Here is a 23213-nt window from a genome sequence, read left to right as displayed (position 1 = left end):
ACATACATACATACGAACACACACACAAGCAAACAATGCTTCAAATGTTCATGAGGCAATATTTTTCTGGTTCTCCAATGACCCAAGCCAACCGCGTCATAATTTAAAATTTCTTGCACCGCTACTGCCACTTAAAACGCTTCAAACTTCATGGCCACCGTAGAGAATGCTCTTTAATTTTTTATATTGAATTCATCGTTAGTTGTGTTTTGCTCCATCGCATTTCCTGTGGTAGAAACCAACGTACGCCAGTGTAATTATATAGCATTCTCATTGAATATCAGGGTTATACTAAGGTCCTAGCAGTGCATGTTTTTTGCTGCGCTCACAACACTGTGCCATACCACTCCTTTCTATAATGACTCCGAGGGTCGTTGTAAGTGTACTTGAAAGGTAAATAATAAATATCTATTAACTAGGAGCTCTTTGATAGTAATTATTATTAACCCTTATATATTATCTGACCACTCCACGGTGCGGAGTTCCTGCGTTGACTTTCTGTTTTGATGCGTACCTATGAATAGCGCTCTTTTTTCTTTCAAGGAATCTTAAAGCGGTGTATGTTCTTGTAGTATTTATTTTCTTATAGTCTTTTATATAACAAGACGAGCTATCCAAGATCGCCCATAGAAAACACATCACATGTGAAGTAAGAGTAGTGCTCATTCTTTCAGGCCAATTAACAACGCGCCTTCAGCACACGTGTCATCCACTGCGAAGGCTACACGACGCTCCTGTCTTTGCGCTACGATCATCGGATACATTGTTGCTTGCGGAATCACCTATTGAACCTATTTAAGCAGCAGCAGACTCCTGTCGGACATCCATAAAAGCTTCGCCGCTCGGCAAAAGTCCCTGTTACCTGTGGATTAGACTTTGCGTAAGCGGGCTGCACGAAAGCTTAACGAGAACCTACGAAGCATTTCGTTTTTCACTGGCTTCCGGGTTCGTCTTTCGGCCGGGCTCGTTAGGGAAACGACGCCGGGACACCGGATCAGGATGCTCTCAGGCCTAAAAGCTCCTCCTAGAAGAGCTTTTAACCTTCTACGATTACTTGTCTGCTCGCTTTGCGGAGCCACCGTCGAACGTGAAGGACACGGACCGGCTAGCGCCCATCGCAAAGAGCTAACGCGCAGCAAGCAGGGACGACAGTCGCGAAATATCACCCGGATTCGAATAAGGCATACGATTAAGATAAATGAAAGGCACGAACGTTAACCAGGACTGAGCCTGGTTGGATACCCTGAACTGGGAGAGAGAAAAAGGAGCGGGAAAGTTAGCGAGAAAGGAGGAAGTCTGCTGTTCATGTTAACGGCGTAGTAGAAGTTCTGTGTTCTATGTTACAGACGGTTAACCAGTCTGTTGCAATTCAGAAATGTCAGGAGTGCTTTCGTTGCCTCTTGCACGTTTGATACGGAAGATGGTCCCAAGCTCTTGCTTTTGGGTCAACTTTTATTAAGTTGAAAGCCTTAGATGCTTGATCGAACGCGAAATTTGGCCGTCGGCGTCGGCGTCCCGCGCCTTCGGGGACGAGTGATGCACAAAATCATCATCACGTGTGGCGTGACCATATGACATCACGATGACGTCACAGATTGCCAAAGTTCATTACGTCATCATGACCCCATGCTGACGTCATAATGACGTAATGAACTTTGGCAATGACGTCACCCCATGGTGACGTCATTATGACGTCACCATGGGGTCATGATGACGTCATCAGATGACATCCTAGCTTGGTCAAAGGTCATCCGATCACGGAGGCAGTGCAAAACCACGTCAGGCGCACAAAGCTTTCGAAGGGTGGCGGGGCAGAATCAATACTGAGAAGAAAACGAAGATGGGTTTCACCTTCGAGTCGTTTTAAGTGGATGCATAAGAGACACTATGATTTTTTTTTTCGTTTAATTGGTCTAGGACTGTGTGGACGCCAAGTATTTAAATTTTCCCGAAGATGGGCAGCAGCACAGGAGGTGCTCGATGGTCTCCTCGACAACAATGTAAGACATTTTAACAAGTCACGTGCGAAAATACGAGGAGAAACTAACCAAACTACAATGCACAAATAAAAGGGAAAGTCAGAAGAGAAAACCGGAGCACCATTTTTCAACCAATCAAACCGCTCCAAATGTCCACAAACTTTAGTTATTGCGTCTAATGCCCTCTACGCGTACCCACAGGTGGGAGGATATACGCGGACGAGGTCAGTTATAGACTGAAGTTATCTTGCTTAAAGGAGCACTGACACAAAATTTCGAAGGCGAGATAATGAGTGAAATAGACGTATGTGGAGCCGTACACAACGTCTGCGAAATATCAAGGGCCAATATAGCCCAGAACATATTTAAAATCAATTTTAAAGTGCATGCCGCGCGACTGAGCGAGATGCGAGCGCTTCGCGACGCCAACATCAACGCGGAGTATGTGCAAACAAACCTACGTCACGAGTTTGTGTTGGCTGGTGGCTGGTTGTGCCCTTGCGCTTGTGCCGTGCTACCTGCCATTTCTTCCTCCGTGCCTGCGGCTTTGCGTGTGCTAGTTGTGTTCTCTTCCGCTGTTCGCTCGTCGTGCCCGTTGGCAGATGTTATGGCCCGCTCACGCTAGCGGCAATCCTGCCGCAACGGCGCGGTGCCGCAGAACGTCGGCCGTCGCCGCACGCGCGAGAGCTGTCCAACTTGCACGGCAAGCTTCGCCGGCGAGGCATTCGCGCTTCCGAAAAACATGGCCGCACTGCCAAAAGCGGTTGTCGCCCACTTCGAGTCTATCAAGTGGCCGCCGTGCGCTCTGTAACGTGTAAGTCCCGAACTGATGCTTCCATTTGCTTTAGATTCATGTCCTTAAGCTTCGACAGCAATGTATTCGTCCCGATTCGGCGCCGTTTTTGAGAGCCATAGTCAAATAATCGATGCTGTAAGCATAGCGAGTCGAGATGGGCGCTTCCGAATGCTCGGAAGACATAGATTACGCGTTTGTTAGTTGTTTCTAATCCTCCATAGCTGGTGCCACTTGACCTGGTTCGGGGCCCACCGCACTCACGCTCGCGCGCCCCCTACGTCACAATTTTGCGTGTTCACGTGGCCAGCTGTGGTTACCCGTCCTCCGGAAGTAGCTGCCTAGCTCGGTGCTCTTTGAAACCGAAACTGCGACTGGGCGCTCTAGAAAAGTCTCAAAATAAATAACCGTCGCGCACTCGCGCCAACGAGGTTTGTAGCCGTGATAAGTGGATCATAAGCTATCTATTGCATTAAAAAAAACAAGGTGCAAAATTTTTGTGTCAGTGCTCCTTTAATCGTGGAGATATAACTGTTCAAAGCGTTGCCATCACACAATCAGGTACTATCAAAACCAGTCACGTAACTACTGTTAAAACCAGCCTTTTTCCAGTAACATGCTAATAGGAGCATAAGAAATTGTAAAAGAACGCTTGTTTTTCATTCAGCCATTCGATCAGAGCGTAATTATTTCGTGTTTGCATTTTGCTCGCAAGAAAGGCCATATACGTGATTGCGTTGTCTCTGTCTTTCTCTCACACACTCTCAATCAAAGAGGATAATACTACGCACCAATAATCCTTCAGGTACCCCGCAAAGCTTTCACGCCGACTTCTTGTATGCACCCGTATATGCCGTCCTGCAAAGGAAGAAGTCAGCGTTACAGAAATGCGCGGCGCAAACGAGACTTCAGCACACTCTCATTTCGTCCTAGTCTTATTTGAGTACCAAAGGACAATTTCATTGTGCAGTGTACGCGCATTTATTCGCACGCTAGCTGTATACATGAACGCACGAAATGGGGCACGCGGCACGTGTCAACTGAATCGCTGATCTATATAGGTTGAATGACAGGTGATGCTGCCTGATGTAGGCCATCCGTTCTTATAAAATCAGCAACACCTTCATCCGACCTCAATCTAACGCTGTTACCGCATATGCACAGACAACGACCATAGTTGGTACTGCCACATTTTTGTTCCTTTTCTGTCATGAAACTCATAGGAACTACGACGACTCGAAAGCGAGAGCCACCCGGTGCGCCTATTTTGCAGTACACCAATTAAGTTTCACTATTTAACTCATTACTCACGTAATTTCCTTTGACTATCATCATGTATATATGCGCAGTCGTCATTTAACTCGCTTTCGTATGGCTTGCGCTACGCTAGAAATCACGTGATCTTTTTCGCATCACTTCTCTGAAGCAGGCTTTTCGTTCAATAATAATTTAATCGTTGGGGCTTTACGCATTGGAGGGCTTCGGAAATTTCGACCATCTGGGGTTCTTTAACATGAGCCTGAAAGGCTGAATCTAAGCACATGGGTCTCAAGCTTTTCGCCTCCATCGAAATGCGGTCGCCATGGCCGGGATTCGATCCCACGACTGTCGGGTCAGCAGTCGAGCACCATAACCAGTAGATCCCCGTGACGGGTCGCTTTTCGTTCAAGGTCACGTTCGCATGACACGTGTAAGGCTTTCACCTTAATAGGCATCGTCTTCCATGGAAACCCGACAGCTGATACTACGAAGACAACAAACAAACGACATGTTCCCCGATCACGTATCGAGGCTGGATAACTAAGCTTCTGCAAACAGAGGCAAGCACCACTTTGAAAACTTGTCCAAAGGGCCGTAACAGTTATTGGTTCAGTTAAGACTGTTTTGTTTTGTTTTTAACAGTTGAGCTGCTTAAGCCGGCCGTAATCTGTCCAACGCGAACAAATAAAACAAAAAAAAACTCCACGGCGCGATGACGTCACCGCGCGCTGCTTAGCAACCGGTTGCACGGCTGTGTGCCTGCTTCGCTAGCTCATACACTGCTCCACCACCAGCCCGCCTGCCTGGACATTGCGCGCAACCGCTCGGACTAGTGGTTATGGCGCTCGACTGCTGACCCGAAGGTCCTGGGATCGAGTCCCGGCCGCGGCGGCTGCATTTTCGATGGAGGCGAAAATGTTGGAGGCCCGTGTACTTAGATTTAGGTGCACGTTAAAGAACCCCAGGTGGTGGAAATTTCCAGAGCCCTCCATACGGCGTCTCTCATAATCATATCGTAGTTCTGGGACGTTAAACACCAGATATTATTATCACTAGTCCAAGCCAAGACGGGCTTTTTTTCTTTGTACATCTGTACTTCTCCAAAGCAGTCGTTGCCTTCAGCGTTCCTAAGGAAAAGGACTTTCGAGAAGCATTGCGACGAAGCAATGTAATAATTTTCTTATTTCATTATTTCTTCGTTTATGCTTAGTAACGCTGGTCTCCCTAGGTTGTATATGTGCAAATTGAGTTGGACGTATATGCGGGTCGTACGGTTGGGTGTTTTCGAAGTGGAACCTCTATAAGCTAGATTAAATTCGTGTGCTCTGTCGTTCCAATATGTTGCTTAATACGCGCGTGCTCTGAACAAACTCCCGGTAAAAACAAAATACAGACAAGAAAAAGAAGAAACGAAACGAAACGAGTTTGAAGGGGACAACTTTAGCCGGTGGTTTCATATCGGGCAGCAGCTCAAAGAAAACGGGACACGGAAGAGATCCAGAACGCGCTGCTTTAATATTTGCGCTGCAGCGTAACATGAACCTATGCCGGCTCGCCCGGTTCAACCAGTCCTTTTAACCGCAGGCTCTACGATGGACTAAACCGACTGGACTCGAGACTTGTTTTCAGAAGCAAGGATTGCTGAACTACGGCCGTGTGTCTAGATGGCGCAGGAAACAACGAAGGCATTGCTATTCTACCTAAGGTCGCCAGGTCTCTGCTACTGCCTGTGGACTTTAAATGCTCCTGAAAGTGCGCGTGCTGCCGGTTCTCATCCTGTCTTCCATTCTTTCTTCTTGCCCCTTCATACCTTCGTACACCAAAGTAGGATAACAAACAGGACGAGCGTATGGTTAAGCTTTGTACCTTTTTTGTTTCTTTCTATCTATCTATCTATCTATCTATCTATCTATCTATCTATCTATCTATCTATCTATCTATCTATCTATCTATCTATCTATCTATCTATCTATCTATCTATCTATCTATCTATCTATCTATCTATCTATCTAACAGCTCAAAAGAAGATACATCGATCAAGCAAAGGTACTCTCATATACGTTCAACAAATACGTGTCACAATGTATACATCCACGACGGAAATGGCTGACCGTGGGTTATCAACAATCACCACAAAGACGCGTTTGCGCGAAAACGTCAGGTAAACACGCACCTGAGAGTTAGCTAACGAGCTGAGTCACACTAATTGCAAGATAAGGTGATTATATGCGTTTCGCGAGACCATAAAGCAGCCAGGGGGTGGCCCACCGGGCCCGGGTCCTTCCCCCCCCCCCCCCTCCCAAAAAGAAAGTTTATTTTTGGTATTACCTAGAGAGCCCAAAATGACACACGGCCACATCGGCCCGCCCGGCCCCCCCCCCCATTAGATCAAGGAGGTGCCCCCTATCCCCCCCCCCCTCCGAAAAAAGTTTCTGCTTACACGCCTGAAAGCAGCCACTTGTCTCATCAGAACTGCCGAGGCACAGCTGTCCCAAAAGTCTGTCCTCGTCTAGCGATGCGACGCTCGTTTTGTCGAGAAACGGCGCACATTAGTCGCACAGAGACGGTCACTAGCTGTTTCGAAAGCGTCACGACGCTTACGGGGTCGTGCAGCTGCCAAGGTCGACACACAGCGCGCGCCAAGCAAATGAGCGCAGTAAATTGGGACAAACATGCTAGGCCTAATTGCGGAATGGCCGGCTAATGTCCTCTGATAAGTGGCAGCATCTCGCACGCTCTGGCCGAGTGGTAAATTATAGGAACGCGGGGCTTGTTGTTTCAGTACTGCGACTGCATCTTCATGCGAGGTTGTCGCGCAGCTAACAATTCAAACGAAAAAAAAAGGGAACGTTGGGTACGATCATGGGATTAAACTTACGTGTGTACGACCGTTTATCTGCCCATTCTTGCGTGCTAGGCATAATATAACACCTCCGTACCTCGCATTTCTTTTCCTATTTTTTTTTTAATGTTCATTCTTTTATAGCACACCTTCTTTTCTCTCCGCTGCTCTTCCCATTTTCATTTCCCCTTCCTTTTCCTTTAGTGTATGGTACCTTATGGTGCAATTACAGTTAACCTCCCTACCTTACCATTGTTTGTTTCTCTCTCTCTCCCCCTCCATTCGTTCTATCGGCGCTTAACTGAATAAGAAACGCAATGTGACGTCATTGTCCGATTTACACGACGTCATAATGCTTCCTAAGACACCTAAACACGGGACCACATGACGTCTTTACATATGACATAGGAAGGAGATATCGCATGAGCTAGAAGTATAGCTCTCACTAACGCGGCCTCACGTCACGTTATGAACGGTCGGATCGATCGATAAACACGCGATCCAAAAGAGCAATGACGTATTAATGAACGACAGGAAAGACGATGAAAATGTGATATTCATTACATAAAAAAACATCGAAACATGCGTTAAAATACGTAAGTTCATTGAAATTTTCAGGCGAGCCTTTCGAAAAATCAATAGAAGCTTAGCGTGCACCTTACGAAAGAAGCTCTAAAGGAAAAAGAAAAGTGAATTAATTTCAAATCAGAGACCGGCTTGGAATGTTGATGTACCTCACTCTTGCTTTCGTCTTATTCTGTTGTGAGTATTCCTAGACAGCCTTCACGTTCTAGTGCGTAATGAAAGTATAAATATTACACGTTTAGTGAGCATGCTTACAATACTGTGAAGCAAAGCAATAATGTATCCAACTTCCAAATAACGCAGCTGTTCATCACGTATTCGTGCATGAAAACAAAATATGACAAAAAACTGCCATGATTCGCAAGGCGCATAGAGAAGTTTCTGCTTGCACACGTGCGAGCGAGAAAATAACGGGGTTCGTAACGAAAATAGCGAGAGACTGAGGATCGCTCAAATAGAATAAGAAATAAACCAAAATAAGCAAAAAGACCATAAATAAAGATATTAGAGACGGCGTTCAGAATTTGAAGCTTCGTGCAAGCGTAGACGCTTCCTACATGCAGACTGTCGCCAATTTCCGAGCAAGAAACAGCTACAACGGCGACTACATAAACTGGGCCCCGGCGACATTTCGCAAGATCAGAAACCCTGCGTATACACAAAAGGAAACATTATCACTTATTCCAACGTGCCTTAGTTACTGAAGAAAAAAAGAATAGCTACTATATATCTGCCGACCGGGAGAAATTCGGAAATTAAAAACCATGTGTCATATTAACAGTTACTAGTCAATACTAGTTGTTTTTTTTTTTCTCAAAACGACGTTGCTTACTGGTGGGAATAAAATATGACCCAGAGAGTCTGGTCCCGAATGTTAAAGGACATGAACGACCGCGCGTGCGCGTACATATTGTAGCAATGTTGTTTTACTGATGAGTAAAATTGATCGCTTGAAAAATGAAGGGACGATGCTATGCTGCTGCCTGTTCATTCGCACAACGACATGCGGAGCCGCCCGATTAAGCTTTTCTCTGTAAACCTGCGCAGGATAACAACACAACCACACCTAAAACAATTCGCATTCGGCTCCCATACAGAGACGTTTATACTTTGGTTCTGTTCTGTTAAACTTGAATGCAGTGGAGAAATTGGGGTATACAGCACCTCACTTCTCAATTTCTCTGAGTTCTGAAGGTTATTCTAAACAAAGGACGCCGTAGTGGCGGGCTCCGGAAATTTCTACCACCTGGGGTTCTTTACAGTGCACCTAAATCTAAATAACACGGGCCTCAAGCATTCTCGCCTCCATCGAAAATGCGACCGCCGCGGCCGGGATTCAATCCCTCAACCTTCGGGTCAGCAGTCAAGCATCATAACCACTAGACAACGACGGCGGTTATATCTTGAACGAGGCAGCGCTAAATAACACAGACGAGGGCAAAGAAGCACACAGTAAAAACCTTCTTCAAGATGCAATATCATCTCGCCCAGCAAACCACCCTTCTTAAGACATTGATCTCGATGTATAAGGGCCTTCTATTTCAGTTAGAACATCTGATTTCAGAATACCAGCTCTACATGCGCTGAATTTCCCAAGACGAAGGGAGAGGGGGAATAAAACACCAGCTGAACAGACGTGGTATTCAGAGCGGGAAGGAATGTACTACACTGTCCGACCGGACGCGATAAATGACCTCGACGGCGAAGTCGGAACGAACCGGCTAGTCTCGCGTCGGCTTAATGCATCTGCGCTCATTGGGCGAGAAACTTGGCACACATTTTGGCGCTGACAGACGACCGAGTCCCCAATTTCGGAGAGGCAGAGGATGCGTAGCAATTGCGAGGTTCGCGTCACTCGGAATAACCAAGGTCGTCGGCAATCTGTACAACGCATGCGCCTAACGACCATCAGAGTTGCAGGGTAAGATCCAGCCAGCCGCCGCGGGCTAATTTGCGAACGCGAGCGGCGCCTAATGCCACGAGATAAGTACTACATACTTGCGAACCTCGCCTTGGTGGTGGGACTGTTTAAATTTGTGATTTCACAGAACGGCGCTCGGCGAATTGAAACGGGTAACGCGCGGAAAAGTTCTCGGGAAAGTCGAGAAATGATGTAAGGTCAAGAAGTTCAGCAGAGTGCCGGATCAGCGCTCGTGTCCTTGTCTTGCGTGGCGCGAGCAGCGTTCCGTCTCGACCGACTCAGAGCAACAACACGGACCTTTGCGAACTTACGATACTATGTATGAGCTTAGCAAGCAATGTGGCCTCGGTAGGCGTGTTAAGGCATATTTACGCTGTATTTGATTAAATGTAACCTATGCTAAGTACTGCGTATGCAAAAAAAAAAAAACTTAAGAACACACAGGATCCGTTATGCCTTCGCCTAAGACGACTCGAAGGCGAAAGCCATCTTCTCATTTTTCTTCGCACTCGATGTATTGATCCTCCCCCACCGCTCTCCGAAAGCTTTCTGCGCCTAGCGTGGTTTTGCCCTGACTCCGGGAGCGGAGGCATTGCAAGCTTTCTGCATCTCACCCGGTTTTGTACTGCCTCCGTGATCAAGCGACCTTTGACAGAGCGACGACGTGACATGATGACGTCATTATGTGACGTCACGTTACGTGACGTCATGCTGACGTCGTAGTGACGACACGTTGGTGTTACAATTTTGGTTATCTGTGACGTCATGATGACGTCATCTGGTGACGCCATCACGTGGTATGATGTTTTGCATCACCCGTGTTGACGCCACCGACGCGGTACACCGATGGTCAATTTTCGCGTTTGATGAGGGATCTAAGGCTTTAGCCTGAAAAACGACCTTTAATAAAGTTCCGTTTAAGTGTTTTAATGGCGCTAGACCCTAGAATTTGGCGAACTCTTGGTTCACTTAGGTAGAATTCAAAGTGAAAGAAGAATGTTTTGTAGTGGGTATGTGCACATGCCCAACATATGATGGCACATACCCAACATTGATGGCACATACCCAACAGAAAACAGGGTGCTTTTTCAATGAACTCATTAGACTATTTTGAGCGCACTCGACGAGTTGACCTGCTCTTCCTTCTGCGTTGTCTCCGCCATAAACTCCACCAGCGTGGTGGCGCGCTGCAGTAGCGGATCGCGGAGGCCACGTAGAAGGAAGCGCGTGATTGACATCTGCTCTAACAGGTGCCACAACGATCGCAGATGTTCACAAGATAACGATCCGCTCTTTAAATGTTTTCATTCAATTAGTTTTCATTAATTATCCTGACAGTTACTTGGTCCTTATCTTAACTAAACATATCCTGCGATATCATATGCACGTTATACAATTCTTAACATGAACTATTACCTAATTTTTACATAAGTATTTATTTGTAATTGCGGTTTCATAACGTCCGAGCCAACGGTCAACTTCCTGCTAACTGGGGGCGAATTCCGGTGTGCTCCTTGAAAATCATGATGTCGCAAGGTGTTACCGCCATAAAATAATAATGCCGCCACTGCACCCTACGTGCAACGTGCTGGCAAATTCAGTCGCTATAATCTGCTCGTGTGGGCTTTTTAATCTATAAATAAGACCGTTGTCACAGCCTAATTAATTAACATCAATGATAGCCCAACATTTTTTAAAGCTAAGAGGCAATAATGAAGCATGGACGAAAGTAGTTTTTAACTTCTTTTTAGACGCATGCGTTTGTTTGTTTGTTTGTTTGTTTGTTTGTTTGTTTGTTTGTTTGTTTTAAGCACGACGTTAGTAAAACGTGACTGCTTTTGATAGTATTAATCGTGCTGGCCCAAAAATAGGGAGGAAACGAGGTTTCCTGTCACGGCTTACATTTCAGGTGCACGCAGTCACAGAGGCCTGTGATCTATCCGGCAAGCTATTTTGCTTGCCAATGAAATTTTTGAAAAATTAGAGAAAGCGCCAGTAAATGTGATTATAGAAAACTAGGGTGCGGTGCCGCGCAAAGATCCAATAGCACTGATAAAGGAGATGAACTTACTTCCCGTGTCATTCATTATTAAGGGACAACGGCTAAGCTTTAATGCAAAAAACGCCAGCATATGACGTGACTACCGCAGGGCCCCAACAACGGCCACTGATGTCGCTCTATCCTTAATTACACTTGACATAATCGCACGACATAGCAAGGCACATGCACTTTCGTAAGCTTGCATAAGGCTCATAAGCCTCTGTATTATTTTACTGGTTGGTCTGTTTTTATCTTTCGTTAAGCGTTTCTTTTCTTTGCGTCTTTGTTCTTTACGACGTGTTCGAAAGGAGCAGTGCGCGGCGTTTCTATCCACAAACGTATCCTAATACATCTAATTTATAAACTAGAATTAACTAACCTGGCAGATAAATAAGCTAATGAGTCTCACAGTTCATTTCACTTAGGTGCTAGTTATAGGAGGAAAATGTTTCCTAATATTGCGCACTGACCTGACAAGGACGGCATTCCACGGTTTGTAGCTATTTGTATGACAAATAACACGTCGCTTATAGTATGTGTGACGTATTTCCTACGTACTATAAACACCATTCCAGGAACTGGTGTGAGTAACAGTTCCCTAAATAATAAATGCATGCATGTATGCTCCGCACAACAATGTCCGTTTTAGTGGCACGCAGTGCCACATATTAATTTCAAAGTGACATTTAGAAATATAAACGAGAGAGAGAGAGAGACTCTTTATTAGAAAAACAGATTTCTGTCGGCGTCTGTGTACCGCTGGCATGCTACTCTGTGTATGGATGGGGAACGGGATTGACAGACTAAAGAAGAGAGGGAAGGAAATAATAATAAAGAAAATGAATGTAAAAAAATGAAATGCGCAAGAGAACCTGATAGAAATATTTACAACGAGTGTGTCAGGTAAGTGAAGCCTTTCCTGTATGAAATAATCATGCAGTCATTAAAGCTTTCCTACTAGGCCAATTTCTGACAAGTAATTAAACAGGTACTGTAAAACCCGTCGCTGTTTAGAAGGGCCGGGCACTGGACCTAATATGTTGTGCAACGTTAAGTGATCGGGGCAAATCATGTCCATTTGTCCCTCAAGCAATGCTCTCTCATCGCGGTACGCGGATCAGTCCAATAATATGTGCTTCACTGTCTCTATGCTGCCACAGTTATCGCAGCAGGGACTAGTGGTGCGCCCTATGCGGTACAAATAACTGTTCGTGTATGCCACGTTCAGTCGAAGACGATGGTACAGCGTCTCAAGTTGGCGAGGAAGTATTGGGGAAATTTTCGCTCTCACTTCTGGGTCAATACAACGCACACAGTTACCTTGTTGGAGCGGCAGATTCCAGAGGCGGACATTTTCTTGATAGGCATATTTTTTGCGATGTTCGAGGCGTCGACTTTAGTAAAAAATATTCTTCTGAAATTCCGGTACTGGAGTCCATTTCGGGCTACTTCATCCGCTTTTTCGTTTCCTGAAATACCAGCATGGCCAGGTATCCATTGGAACTTAATGTAATATCCATCAATCTTAGCCTTGTGATGAAGATAGGCGATATCATATGCTACACTTTGGTGATTACCATGCTTGTGCCTGTTCCACAAACTTTGTATAGGGCTGCTTTAAAATCTGTAAATATCACTCATGTTTTTGGCAGTTGCTGTAGTAGTATAAACATAAGAGCCTCTTTAATGCCATATAGCTCAGCTGACGTAGAAGATGTCGCTCTCTCAAGGCGATACGAGAAGGATTTTCCTGTTGAGGGCACGAAAACTCCATATGACGATCGACGTTGGGTTGTAGAACCATCTGTGAATATGTGCGTTTCGGCTGTGTATTCTTTATACATATACTCCAACGCTATCTGATGAATTGCTGCTTGGGGCATTTTCCTTTTTGCACTAATTCCGGTGATATATGGCACAATGTCTAGTGGTGACAGTGTCCAGGGTGAGATGTTCTTTGGCATAATAGGTGACGTCTGAGCAGAGATCGTAATACGTGCGCATATGCTTCCGACGGCCTGCCCGAAACTAGATGTGGCACTGGCTTTAGAAATATTCTTTAGGAAGTGGGTCTTGTTGTGAAGAACGTGTCTGAGGTGAATCCGAAGTGTCTCCTGCGAAGCTATCACTTCAAGAGGCAGGCATCCGGCTTCTGCTACAGTTGCTACTCGACACGATCCCTTTGGAAGGCCGAGACATTCTGCTTTTAGCCGGGTCAGAGTGGGGCAGCAACTGCGGATCAATGGTGCTCCTTCAAAAGGCCTACGTCGACGGGACCTTGCGTTATTACCTGCCCATCCTGCATAATATGTCTTACACGAGCAAGAGAAAACTTGAGGCGGCACGTAGAAATATAAGCGCTTCACATGCAAGTAACGGTATACAATGTGTATGTTTTATGATTGTATGTTATGTGATTGTGTGTTATGCGAGTGCCTCCGTGATCCGGCCGCCTTTGAACAAGCATCGATGTCGAGTGATGTCACAATGAGGCGTTATTCCGTGAGTTCATCATGACGTCAAAAGGAGATCACATGATGATGTCATAGTCCGGACAAGGTCACATTGGTCTTTGGCGAGACACTGCGATACGTTACGAGGTCTTGCGAGACCTGAAGGTCTCGCAGAAGTCTCGCCCAGTTCTCGCGGACGTGAACACTAACGTACCCACTTAAGGATTTCCCCTTAAAGGTGCCCTGCAACCCTTTTCAAAGCAATCATGAAATGACCTCACTAACGGAGTTTATGTTGGCCCCACATTCTGATGACGCAATAATACATGTGACCCGCCCCGGTGGTCTAGTGGTATGGTGCTCGACTGCTGAGCCGAAGGTCACGTGATCAAATCCCGGCCGCGGCGGCCGCATTTCGATGGAGGCGAAATGCTAGAGGCCCGTGTACCTAGATTGACGTGCACGTAAAAGAACCCCAGGTGGTCGAAATTTCCGGAGCGCTCCTCCACGGCGTCCCTCGTAATCACATAGTGGCTTTGGGACGTAAAACCCCAACAACAAAAATAATAATCATCATCATAAATGTGCACGGCCGTGTGTCTGACTCACTTCACTGAGCGATTCGCACTCTGCTGTTCGTACATCTACGGCACTCGCACTTCAGAAAATTCCTCGCACTTTTCCCTTCTGTCCGCCTACGAAGGAGCATCCGGCGAGAGCTTTTCAATCTCGGCCATTAGGGCTCGCTCCAGATAAAGACGGGCGTCACGCTAAAAACGCATCCTTCACCCCGAACTTCTGCGCGTGGCGTCTCGTCAGAACCATTAGGGTCGAGAAGTTCTCGTCGTCGTCGCTTCGGTGCTTCTTTCGAGCCTCCGCCCAGGGAGGCACGTAATAAAACAAAAAAGAGAAAAGCTTTCCGCGGTTCACTTAGGCTAATGGATGCCCTTGGGGCACTTCAAACGCAGGCCCAGTTTTTTGAAGAACGAAAAAACATCGGATTAACGCTGTTCAAGGTCAACCTAACCTACGAAAATGTTCCCTGTCTATTCGTTTCAATGGATGAGGTTCTCGGTTTTTTTTTTCTATTTCTGTTTGTATTCTTAGGAACGATCACCGTCTCGTAAGAAGAGGTAAATATACAACCTTGCTTTCTTTTCTCGATATCTTTAACGAAACTTCAATAAGGTTGAAAGCTGGGCGAGTTGGTGACTGATCATCATATCGCATAGGTGAAGTGGCGCACTTTGACGTGGACAAAAGGGACAAGAAAGACACGGCACTCGCTAAACTCGCAACTAAACTTCCGACAGAAACTTTGCACGGAAGCAAGGGCTTCTGTTTAACAGAAGAAAATGCTTCTCGCAGAAGCTTTTTCGCTCACCATGGATCTCATACTCAGGATTTCCGGACGGATGGATGGATGGATGGATGGATGGATGGATGGATGGATGGATGGATGGATGTATGGATGGATGGATGGATGGATGGATGGATGGATCATCGCCTTTTAACCCAGCTGACGGTTAGTGCCACCAAGGTCTTTATTAGCCCTCTCCTGCGCTCCTAGTTTGTACTAACGAGTTGTCAATTCTGACTCCCCCCCCCCCCCCCCCCCGCGATTTTCACTGTTCCCGTAAAACACGTGTATTTCATAGTTTTCCGCTACGAATCTTCCAGCCTTGTGGTATCTCGCGCAGATTCGTTTGTGTTGCCAATACTGTCTTTGAAACTCAATATATCGGGCAGGCTTACTCCTTCCCTGATTACTGAATTGATACCTCGACATTAAACTAGAATATGTTCCATGGTTTCAGCACCCTTCCCACATATTAAGCACGAATTGTCTACATTAGGGCACGTAGACGTCGCGCCATCTGTGGTCGGCGGCCGCGCTCCCCGCGGCGAATCAATGGGAATTAACCGAGGAAAAGAGAGTAATATCTCAAGAAGAACACCGGTTGTAGAAACTGACTCAAGCTTATGAACTCTAGATACATACTGGCACATTCTGGTTAAAGTCATATGAAGTGCCACGAAACAGCTGTGTTCCCTAGGACACTTAAGTACTTCGCAGTACCGCCTGTGACGCCCTTACGAGCGGTGCCGTAATGTCATACGAACCTACGCGTTTCGGGGTACGATATAAGAACTTTACAGGAGTTTTCGTGCGGGTATATAGTATACATAACCCTGAGTCAGTTTTGCTATGCTGGTCCTGCAGATATGTGTTTGTTTGTTTGTTTGTTTGTTCGTTTGTTTGTTTGTTTGTTCTTTCCTAACCTATTTCTCATTCACTTATGACTGAGCGCGCGGCCGCTGCCGTGAGATGGACGGGGCGACATGCACCTGTCTCGAAATCCTGGTCGAGGTTATTAAGACGAGAGCCTTGTAGTGTCGCATGAGTCAAAACTGCTGGCGTCCGGAGGCGTCGTGAACACGAATGATGCCAAAATACTCGTGGAAGAGCGATGACGTCATGAACTACTTCATCTGATGAAGTCTTCAGGGAACATCGGCGCTTGGTCAAAGGTGGGCCGATACCGGAGGTATAGTACAAAACCACGAGAAGTACACAAACCTTTACGTGTGGGGGAGGTGGGGGACAATGAAATGTGCTGGGAACGTCGAGACAACGTAATGAGTGTATTATGAGGTTGGGGAACTTTGCGCTGCAATATGCGGTACAAAAACATTTACGGAACGCAGGAAAACACATAACATGAATGGGTAGGCGCTAACCCGTTCATTGCGGCCACCCGCTCAAGTTGTGTTTCTCCCTGCTTTTCATAAGCGTGTTTTTTTTCTATTTTATTTTGTTTTTTATTATTTTTTTTTTCATTTTTTGCCGTCTATGTAGCGCAGTGTTCCCCAACCTTTGTTTGACATGTACCAACTAGCTCAAAAGATTACTTTAATGGGGAGCATAGGATTTCGCATGTCCTAACCTTAGCGTCTGTCAAAAAAGGGGGGATAATCTTACTTTTAGGACTGGAGGTCCCATGCCGTTAATTTCCCACAGTGTGGGCGCCCTCCCAAGCGACTATGCACTTCGTTCTGCCGAGCACCAGGCCGGAAGTGCGCTTGTACCTGTTTTACCGGTAGGTACCCAGCGGCAGCAATTCTCTGCATCCACAGCAGCGGCGGATGATCGACTACTTCACCAAGGCTGTGGTGAGTTAAGGTGCTCTCAGAGGCTTTCACGGAACCTTATTATGGGACCACTTTTTTGAGATGAGTACCCAAGAAAAACCAAGCGCCAGGCCCAGGGGCGTAGCCAAGGGGTGGGTTCAAACCCCCCTCGATAATTTTTCATTTTGCTTGCGTATATATACACGCACACATACAAGCGTACGCACGAACATACATGAAGTATGGTTGAACTCCCCGAAAAAAATTTCTGGCTACGCCTCTAGCCAGGCCGGTGTACTGCTCTACCACTTAGGAAAAACCGGTGGGTTTCCGACCGGCACTGGGAATTGAACCCGGTACCTACCGCACTGGAAGAGGGCGCTCAACCATGCAGCCACTGTCAATAATAATTGTTGCGGTTTTAGTTCCTAAAACCACAATATGATTATAAGGGACGCCGTAGTGGAGGACTCCGGAAGTTTCGACCATCTGGTGTACTTTAACGTGCACCGTAACTAAGTACACGGGCCTCTAGCATTTTCGCCTCCATCGGAAATGCGACCGCCACGGCCGGGAAACTGTCAATTTTTCTGCAGGTTTCGCAGCAAGATAGCTTTCTTGTCATGGCGGTCCTATTACGCTAGTTTAGGTAAAGGTTTAGGTTGAGACGCCAGGCGAGCATTCGCCCAAGGGCTATGACTGCCTCTCCTTCCAATAAACAGGCCCCCGCGACCTGCTGCCACAAACGACGACGAGATTTCAGTTATCGATCGCGGCGATGTTATTTGGACGCGTAGCTAACAGTAACGTCCGAAACACTTGCCCGCCGGGAACGAACAACTGCGCAGGTTAGTACAAAAGGTGTCCGGCGCAAATCGGGTGAGGCTATGGAAACCGCAATAACCAAACAGCCCCCGTTTCGCAAAAGGCACGCCGAACAACGCTGCATTCACGGCACAAGAATGATTGAAAACCGACTGGATAAATAGAGTTTCGAGGTTTCACAACATAGCGAAAAATGCAAGTAAACAGGAAAGTTGCAAACAAGAAAATGTCGATTAGATAAAATGGTAAATGAAGACGCTAATGGCCAACAAAAAGGTGATGAGACAAAAAACAAGTGGAAAAGAAAGAAACACAGATAAAAAATATGTCGACGAGCAGCCCGTCGACTTATAGTTCAAAGCGAATGCACGTCTTAACGCAACATTGCATTTTTCTTTCCTTCTTCTTTCTTTTGTGCTAAAGCGTGTAAACATGAAGACACCGGAAACCCTCTGGGAATAATAGCATAGCATACCGAAAACCGGAACAGTGTCACCTCGCGTGAAAACTCGCGGAAGGCTAAGTTATACGACTTCTTGGGGCGCCAGCAAGAATACATCGGGGAAAGCTATGACCGACCGAAACCTCGCAAACTAACAGAATCACACAAAAAAAAATGGTGGAATGAATACAAGCAAAGGAATAGCGGAGTACAGGGCAGTCCTGGAAGCCACAAAGCCCTCGTTTCCATGGAGACTCGTGCAGGGGAAGCCATTTCCGGTTCCAGAGGCGCAACATGAGGCGCAGCGCGGCCATGCGTCTCACGCGGTGACGCCGCCGCCGTTATTTCTTTTTGCCGAGGCCACAGAGCATACATCTTACACCATGGCCGAGGCAAAGGTTATGACGCCGGGCGGGCCACTTATTTCCTCGAAACACATACCCCCCCTGTGGCTGCCTCCGCATGTGCCAAGAGGGAAATGACCAAGTCGTGTCGTCTAGCCGAGAACGGCGGCGAAAGACTGCTGTCTTCTGAGGGCAGTTGACGCAGCTGGTGCACTGTACTGTGTTAGGAAATGGCATTTACCTCCTAATGCCTTCAGAATTAATGCCATCCGCGCGCTGCCACTCGGACGAACGAAATGGCATTCGCCCAAATGCCATTCGTCACCTAATGCCATCGCCAGAACTCATTCGACTGAGAAATGCATACTCTCGACGGCACAGCTCACGTAGTGCGATATACCTAAATTATGTAAAACTACATGCTATTCATCTGAAAATAAAGTTTTCGCGTCTTTTATTTACACTAATCACTTAAACAAGCGCTTCAAATGCTGTATTTTGGATGCGACAGACGCCATTTTCTTTTTACGCTGTGGATCTCACTAGCGTTGGCTTAGGCAGCTACGGTCGACTACAACGTCGTGAAACAAAGCATCGAACTGAAGCTTACGGCAGCGTAATATGCTTATTTCTGCATTTAATTATTCTGGGAGGTATATGAAGCATGTAAACGCATGTTTATTTTTTCATTACTACTCAACAATTGCTCACAACAGAAGATGCTGCGATCGACATAATCAAGCCAAATGTCATTCAGTTTGGACGTGTAGCAGCTCCGTCGGAAAAAAATGTTATTCGGGAACTGAATGTCTTCACTACCGAATGTCATTTTCTGTGCCCGTGTGGCACGGGTATTACGCTCACAAAAAACAAGGAAAGAAAATGAAATCACGCGGTCTGTTATGCATTCGCCTAAAATGACTCGAAGGCGAAAGCCATCTCATCATTTCTGCTTCTTCTCCTTAGCCGATTGTATTGACCTCTTCAACGCTTTCTGCACCTAGCGCGGTTTTGCACTGCCCCCGGGATGTGAGGCATTGAAAGCTTTATGCCCTTCACATGGTTTTGCACTGCCTCCGAGATCGGCCCACCTCTGAGCAAGCGACGACGTCGCGTGATGACATCATCACGTAACGGCACGATGACGTAATTGTGACGAGACAAATTTTGGTGATCTGCGATGTCATGATGATAAGGTGATGTTACGTTGAGGTCATGGGAACTTCGGCATGCCGTCGGCCAACTTACGTGCGCCTGCGTATAAAGCGCCTTTTGACCGACTTTCGTTACTCAGATTTTTGTTCTTTTCCATCATTCGTGTTGACGCCGCCGCCTCGCGATGTCTCGGGAAATCTCAGAATTTCTTGACTCGATGAGACATATAAGGCTCTCGCCTTCACACAAGTGTCCACACATCGGGCACGGTCCACGTGGATCAATAGAGGCCAATCAATGCAAGGGACGGTTCCCAAGAAAGGGATTATTTTATTAAAGAATCGGTTAACCATACGAGTTAATTAATGGGTATATAGTCGAAATACGGAAAGTTCGGTACATCAGAGAATACACGCATAGAACGGGCAGTGTCCGCATGCAGGCATTGTCGGCAGTGCATTATAGGTAGTCAAGGTACTACCAGGCGCGGACGTTAATAACGGCTTAGGAAGCCAAAGACTACACACTCGTGCTGAGGCTTGCATATGAGAACACCCTGCATTTGTTTTGTTTTTTCTTTAACTTGGCATGCTAAATGTGTATTGCTCAAAGCAGTCCCAGGTTCCTGCTTTTTATAGCTTTGTTACACCAAGACTCGTACTCCGTATTATTAAATTCCGTGGTTACTGCAACACTAAATGTATTCCCTTCGCCTGAACAGAACGAAAGAGACAGAGGTAGCGAAAAAGGGGAAAAAAGCAAAGGATAACATAAAAGAAGGATAAAAGGGTTAATCGAGTTGTACCTGGCTTTTATGGCATGTGGCAACGTACAGCGGGTGAAAGAACGGCACGAAATAAAAACGATGTACACAAGCGCTACGCTTACCCAAGTGCTTGTAATGCTACACGGAGTTTGCGAGAAGACAGAAGGCAAAAAAAAAGCTGATTAAAAACAGCTCAAATCACGCCACTGCTTGCCCTTTATTTTTGAAACATAGACGTGTCAGACGCGCACATTGTTATGTGACAAAAAAAGACATTATTAAAAGCAAAAAGTCGGGGAACATACTTGGAATAGCACCACCGCGTTCGCGCTTAATAAAACTCAGTTTTTATTACCCTTTTTCAACGCTCCTGAATCTAATGTCGTTATTTACACGCGACGATACTATAAACTCTGCTAGTACGAGAAAAAAAAGATTTGTTTTTCCTATTCGCCGCCGTCAACAATGGCAGCTTTCACTCCATTGTCCGAAGTTCATTTCCAGTTTTCCACTTTTACGAGCTCTGATAGCAAAATGACGCCGTAACCAGTCAAGGACTGTCAAAACACTGCGCGAAACACCATAAGAAACTATCTGATGTATACGGCCCGAAAAACAGACGAAATCGCGAGATTTTAGGCGGTAATATAAGAAAATTCACATTTAAAAGATTGTAAGAAGTAAACAAAAACTCGACCCGCAGGAAGCGGCCAGACTTAACGGTGCGACACTTAGACAAGCTGACGGCCCTGCTTGCGAAATAAAGAACATTAAGTAGGACGGAAAAAAAAAAAAGATGTGGGGAGGGAGGCCTCGACGTCCCCACGTGGGAGACCTAAAACCCAGTCGGCGAAACCTCTGCCGGACCATCAATAAAGTTGTTACCAACCAACCAAAGGGGGGTGTAAGAGTAAGCAGATGAAGGTCATGGTGCCGAAAATTATTTAACATAAGACAAGAACAGAACAGCAAAATATCACAAAATAACTAGGGGAGAATGAACGAAGACATGGCGGCAGTGTCGCAACACGTTAACAGCAAGAAACGTCAATTTCCGGCGCGTTTACACAGCTCAGCGCACAATTGAAAGGCTATCATTACGCGCTCTTTCAGCGCGTCCTTCTTTTTTTTCGTCACTGTAAGATCCCTCGCGGAAGCGAAGTAGCTGTGCCTCGCAGGCTGAAACGTGAGTTCAGTGTTCGGCTCAGTACTCGTTAGATCCCCGGAAAGTTTATGTAGCGTCTTTGTACTCGGTGTTAGATAACAGTGAAAAGAGGGAGAGGAAGGGGTTCTGTGAAAACTTTAACCACCTTTAACCAAAGAGAGAGTGACAAAGGTTAAGAGGAAGTTATGTCTCGAAGGCTGCTTTCAATACGCGTAGGAACGAGAAGGAAAGCTCTTTTCTCGACAACTGTACTGCACCGAATTCGATCGGGTTTCTTGCGTTTGAAAGAAAGGAGGAGATATCCCTAAGGTAAAGGAGAGGTTAACCATGCTGAAGCCATTTGGTCACATTGCAATGGGAATTGGTAAAGGACGATGATAATTACGATAATGATGCTGATAACGAGGAGGAGGAGGAACCGTGCCTTCTGAATGACTTAATGCCGACTGAAGCATAGAGTTTCCTAAAATTAACTAGAGGGGACTCTGCCGCTGCGATCGTTCAGCCACCATGGGAATGATGGGTAGTGCACGGATTTGTCTATTCTTCGTACTTGTGGGCTTCGAACGCACATGTGGCTTTGTTTATTGCTCTGTTTTGGTTTTCTTTCGGATAAAAGAATGGATCGTTGCGAAATTCGTGACCACATTTGAATCGGTGAGCCTAAAGAAGTTACAGTGGTGGAATGAAACTGCTGACTTTTGCTGAACTTCGTTTTGCGACAAAGCGGATGCAGGCGACGCGGAGCCAAACGGAGCCGAAAGACGAAGTTCAGACAAATCCGTGTACTACCCATCATTCCCATGCTGGCTGAAGCACCATGCGTTGCAGCTCCCATAGACACTAGCGCCAGAGTTCCCTCTAGTAAGTATTGTATGGAACGGCATGGACTGAAGGGCAAAATTCTTCCTCATCGGCTGCAGGACGATCAAGCAGGAGAGGTGTGAAGTAAGAGATAAATGATTTGTGGTTCAGGAATATAATAGAAATAAATTTGTTAGCATTACCTCTAATTATTGCAAATCAGTTCTGATTCGCAATAATGCGTGTCGCTGTGCTTCGAGTTGCCGATCAATTGGCCCTGACACTGCCACTCGCCATCTTCATGGTTAACTCAATTGGCAGAACAACCGCACTGGAAAGGCGTTCGTCACGGGTTCGATCGCCAGACCAAGACGAACTTCTTGGCAACTAGGGAACTTTCTTTCAGAGAAATCCGTAAGGATTTCTTTGTGGCTTCGTCCTACAAACGAGTTGTTGTCTATTTACCGCTGATTACCATAAATTACCGTAACAGACACCACAGGCCAACTCCAGCCAACAGTAACCAACATCGATCTACATTAGCTGGTGATGTTGGTAATGCGCGAGTAGACACGGTAGTCAGCAGTGCTGATGTTAAACAGTAAATACGGTAGATAAGACAACCACACAGACTATCGGTCGGCTTTAAGTTCAAAAAGGCTTTTTGTTTTGTTTTTCTTTAAGTCGAAAGCCTTAAACGCGAAAA

General features: G+C 46.2%; 1 long non-coding RNA gene across 1 annotated transcript in view; it reads right to left on the bottom strand.

Moving 5' to 3' along the window:
* LOC119405051 (uncharacterized) overlaps positions 1–23213 on the bottom strand; it is a 99041-nt gene that overhangs the window by 35713 nt on the left and 40115 nt on the right. Inside the window, exon 2 of the long non-coding RNA XR_005186415.2 lies at positions 3564–3630. This is a non-coding gene — a long non-coding RNA (uncharacterized LOC119405051). The remainder of the gene's footprint in view (positions 1–3563; positions 3631–23213) is intronic.

Source organism: Rhipicephalus sanguineus, chromosome 9, assembly GCF_013339695.2.
Source record: "Rhipicephalus sanguineus isolate Rsan-2018 chromosome 9, BIME_Rsan_1.4, whole genome shotgun sequence".
In the NCBI taxonomy this organism is placed as follows: domain Eukaryota; kingdom Metazoa; phylum Arthropoda; class Arachnida; order Ixodida; family Ixodidae; genus Rhipicephalus; species Rhipicephalus sanguineus.
This window is presented reverse-complemented; position numbering and strand designations above follow the sequence as displayed.